The following is a 5,140-nucleotide window of genomic DNA, read 5'->3' as shown; positions in this document are numbered from 1 at the left end:
TTGAGAGGCAAGACTTGCAATAACTACGGTGCCACATCTACTATGATAAGAGCTATAAGTCAGACATTAAAACATGAGTAAAACCTAATGTATTTCTTCATAAAGGTATCATCAACTAAGCTCAGAAAAATCACAATAGAAGTACACAAATAATAAAAGCACAGCAATCGATATAAAGTGTCAGTAAATATTTGTCTAAATGAACAAGCATCCCTGTAGAAGTACTAGTAATGGAACACAGAATTTCAAAGACAGGTGAAAATGTGTACCTAGCTGGACTTGTCACTAAAGACTTTAGAAAAATTAGGCATTTTTTTTTTTTTTTGAGATGGAGTCTCGCTTTGTCACCCAGGCTGGAGTGCAGTGGCGCAATCTTGGCTTACTGCAAGCTCTGCCTCCTGGGTTCATGCCATTCTCCTGCCTCAGCCTCCCGAGTAGCTGTGACTACAGGCGCCTGCCACTACGTCCAGCTAATTTTTTGTACTTTTAGTAGAGATGGGGTTTCACCATATTAGCCACAATGGTCTCACTCTCCTGACATGGGGATCTGCCCACCTCGGCCTCCCAAAGTGTTGGGATTACAGGCGTGAGCCACTGCACCCAGCCAAAATTAGGCAATTTTAAAGGTTGGGTAACAAAATCTCCTTAAGCTGATAAGCAACTTCAGCAAAGTCTCAGCATACAAAATCAATGTGCAAAAATCACAAGCATTCTTATACACCAATCGCAGACAAACAGAGAGCCAAATAATGAGTGAACTCCCATTCACAAAGAGAATAAAATACCTAGGAATCCAACTTACAAGGGATGTGAAGGACCTCTTCAAGGATAACTACAAACCACTGCTCAATGAAATAAAAGAGGACACAAACAAATGGAAGAACATTACATGCTCATGGATAGGAAGAATCAATATCGTGAAAATGGCCATACAGCCCAAGGTAATTTATAGATTCAATGCCATCCCCATCAAACTACCGATGACCTTCTTCACAGTATTGGAAAAAACTACTTTAAAGTTCATATGGAACAAAAAAAAGCCCGCATTGCCAAGACAATCCTAAGCCAAAAGAACAAAGCTGGAGGCATCACGACTTCAAACTATACTACAAGGCTACAGTAACCAAAACAGCATGGTACTGGTACCAAAACAGAGATATAGACCAATGGAACAGAACAGAGCCCTCAGAAATAATACTACACATCTATAACCATCTGATCTTTGACAAACCTGATGAAAACAAGAAATGGGGAAAGGATTCCCTATTTAATAAATGGTGCTGGGAAAACTGGCTAGCCATATGTGGAGAGCTGAAATTTGATCCCTTCCTTACACCTTATACAAATATTAATTCAATATGGAATAAAGATTTAAATGTTAGACCTAAAACCATAAAAATCCTAGAAGAAAACCTAGGCAATACCATTCAGGACATAGGCATGGGCAAGGACTTCATGTCTAAAACACCAAAAGCAATGGCAACAAAAGCCAAAATTGGTAAATGGGATCTAATTAAACTAAAGAGTTTCTGCACAGCAAAAAAAAACTGCCATCAGAGTGAACAGGCAACCTACAGAATGGGAGAAAATTTTACAATCTACTTATCTGACAAAGGGTTAATATCCAGAATCTACAAAGAACTCAAACAAATTTACAAGAAAAATAAAACCACCCCATCAAAAAGTGGGGAAAGGATATGAACAGACACTTCTCAAAAGAAGACATTTATGCAGCTAACAGACACATGAAAAAATGCTCATCATCACAGGCCATCAGAGAAATGCAAATCAAAACCACAATGAGATACCATCTCACACCAGTTAGAATGGCGATCATTAAAAAGTCAGGAAACAACAGGTACTGGAAGGATGTGGAGAAATAGGAACACTTTTACACTGTTGGTGGGACTGTAAACTAGTTCAACCATTGTGGAATACAGTGTGGCAATTCCTCAAGGATCTAGAACTAGAAATACCATTTGACCCAGCCATCCCATTACTGGGTATATACCCAAAGGATTATCAATCATGCTGCTATAAAGACATGTGCACACATATGTTTACTGCGGCACTATTCACAATAGCAAAGACTTGGAACCAATCCAAATGTCCATCAATGATAGAATGGATTAAGAAAATGTAGCACATATACACCACAGAATACTATGCAGCCATAAAAAAGGATGAGTTCATGTCCTTTGTAGGGACATGGATGAAGCTGGAAACCATCATTCTCAGCAAACGATTGCAAGGACAAAAAACCAAACACTGCATGTTCTTGCTCATAGGTGGGAAGTGAACAATGAGAACGCTTGGACACAGGAAGGGGAACATCACACACTGAGGCCTGTTATGGGATAGGGGGAGGGGGATGGGATAGGATTAGGAGATATACCTAATGTAAATGATGAGTTAATGGGTGTAGCACACCAACATGGCACATGTATACATATGTAACAAACCTGCACGTTATGCACATGTACCCTAGAACTTAAAGTGTAATAAAAATAAAAAATAAAAAGATAAAATAAAGGCTGGGTAAAGATGTTAGCAGGTTGATATAAAAGGAAGGAAGAAATGGAGAGCACATCTGGTACACAGAGCAGCATTAACCATGGCAAAGTGTTGGGAAAGTTGAACAAATATTTAGGAACCTGCTTATAATTCACTTCAATTACAGCACAAGAATCACATAGGAGAAACAGTGGAGATAAAGGAAAAATGAATAGCCCTGTTTTAAGGGAGAACACTGAAAACAATTAAATGTTGGACTAAGATGCATGTATTTAATGACAGAAATACACTGAAGATTTTATTGGAATTTTAAAAACAGAAAATGACATCATTGTTACCTAAATTAAAAAATATCAATCCTATGAAATGGAAGTCACATGCAAGATTAATGACAGGAGGAGACACCAGGGTCCATCAGATGTCCAGGATGGATATTCAGGACATGTAGCAGAGAATCTTTAGAAAAGTGACTAGTTTGTGAGGGCATAAAGGAAGAAAAAGGGTCAGAACAATTTTTGAGTTTCAATTCTACAAAGTTGTCACATAGGGTAGTTTGCAGAATGGGTAAAAAGGGCAAAAGAGAAGACAATATAGTGTTTGTTCTCATTTGGTTCACAATGGACACATAAAGGAAAATGTTCTCCAGATATCCAGTGAAAGATTTTGGCAAGCAGTGGAAAATGTAGCTTTTGTATTCAGGAGGTCATCAGGTATAAAGGACAATTTCTGTGTGAGATTTACAGGGAAGTCGACAAGGCTTGACTAAGAAGCAGAATGGAGGATCGGGTAAGCTGGGGAACATGTGGAGTTAGCGTGATCTCCAAGTTTACATGACATTTCTAGGAACAGGAGAAGAGATGAGAGACATGAGGAATTATTCAAGTATGAGAAATAGCAAAATGCTCAAGTAGATGAGAGAGAAAATCACAGAGAAGAAATGTCTGAAGAACTCTATTAACTGGAACCATTTAAAAATGACTAGGGTAATTCCTTGCTGACAAGCTCATTTTCTAGAAATGATGTCATATGATGCAACAACCTTTACTTCTAGCTTCTCATCTATAAATAACCTTGAGAATCTTAAAAAGTGAAAATAAAGTTTATCTTCTAGCTTAAAGGAAAATATCTGTGTTCATGTGAGGCAGACTCTTGCTTTGACCCTTAGTACATGGAACACGTGTGTTCTAAACACACGTGCCATAAACAGGTGTGGCTTCATCAGGGTTCTCTTTCTTTCTTTTCTTTAACAGTGTAAAGAGGTGCTTTTTTGTACATTGTATATATGTAACATTAGGCAAAATTATTTAAAGTCAATAAACTTTTATTCGAGGAATTCCATATTATGATTTCTTTCACTGCCCATCAAGGTCACTTTAGATCCCCTAAAGAACTGGTGTCAAAATTTATCTTCAAAATATTTATCTTCATATTGGCCCTTTTTAATGAAACTGATGCTTATTTTAATCCAGTTGTCCTGTCACCCCATAATTATTTTATTTTGGTTTCTGTCATCTCCTTTTCACATGGATATACTGATGAAGACTTCACAACTCACCTATGGAAAAATCAAGAATCTTTGGGGTCTAATTTCTTCAACCAATGTACTTTAGGGTCATTTATAGTACAGGTTGACCTGCCTGATTCTCAATTTGAAACCCTAAGCAATCACACTCAAGAATAGTACAGACGTGTGGAATATGCCTTTAACTACAGACATCATGTTCCCAAGATGAAAGCTTTTTAAACAAAATGCCATGTTATCTATCAAGTCAACATTAATTTTGGAATACAAAATCAATACAGCTGATGATTCCCTCATATCCCATACTTTTTAACTATCTATTCTACAGTCTTAGAATCAACCTTTTTAAATTAAGAATCAGGTTCTGTCTTTGCTGCCCAGGCTGGAGTACAGTGGTGCCATCAAAGCTCAGTGCAGCCTCCAACTCCCGGACTCAATCCTCCTGCCTCAGCCTCCCCTTCCTGAGTAGCTGTGACTACAGGCACATGTCCCTATACCCAGCTAACTTTTAAATTTTTGTGGAGATAAGATGTTACTTTCTTGCCCAAGCTGATCTTGAACTCTTTACTTCAAGCAATTATTCCATCTCAGTCTCCTAAGGTATGGGGATTGCCAGCATGAGCCACTGAGCTTGACCTGGAACCAACCTCTATGGTTATCAATACTCTCATCAGTTAACTGTCTCAGGTATCATAATATCCCTTCTTACATGTATCAAAACTCATACTTAACAATGACTTCCAGTTCGCAAAAGAGGATTTATTTTTCACATCCATCTGTCAGTCTTTGTCCACAAGTTAAACAAAAACAAACATAAGTGCAGTCACCGGGGTTTTCTTGACCACTAAACTTCAAACATCATCTTTGCCTGTGTGACCAAGAAAACAAATTCTAGCTGGACTTTTTAGTAGCTATAGAGAATGACAACCAGCAAAGCTACTCAAAAGATAAAAAGGAATGTTTGAATTGACTCCTAATAATTACTCCTATTACCAAATGGTGTTCAGTGATTGTTTTCTCCTGTTTCTCAGTTTTTCACATGCTTTCTGATTATAATAAATTTATGTGCAGCAGGGGAAGAATGTAGTATGAAGAACTTAGTTA

General features: G+C 37.8%; 1 non-coding gene across 1 annotated transcript; it reads right to left on the bottom strand.

Moving 5' to 3' along the window:
- Window positions 1-4,730: 4,730 nt before the first annotated feature.
- On the bottom strand, window positions 4,731-4,858 carry LOC117085359. The gene has a single exon (XR_004437925.1). It is a non-coding gene; the product is annotated as a small nucleolar RNA SNORA40 (small nucleolar RNA).
- Window positions 4,859-5,140: the final 282 nt, after the last annotated feature.

This window comes from Trachypithecus francoisi, unplaced genomic scaffold (assembly GCF_009764315.1).
Source record: "Trachypithecus francoisi isolate TF-2019V2 unplaced genomic scaffold, Tfra_2.0 Contig00543, whole genome shotgun sequence".
Classification (NCBI taxonomy): Eukaryota; Metazoa; Chordata; class Mammalia; order Primates; family Cercopithecidae; genus Trachypithecus; species Trachypithecus francoisi.
This window is presented reverse-complemented; position numbering and strand designations above follow the sequence as displayed.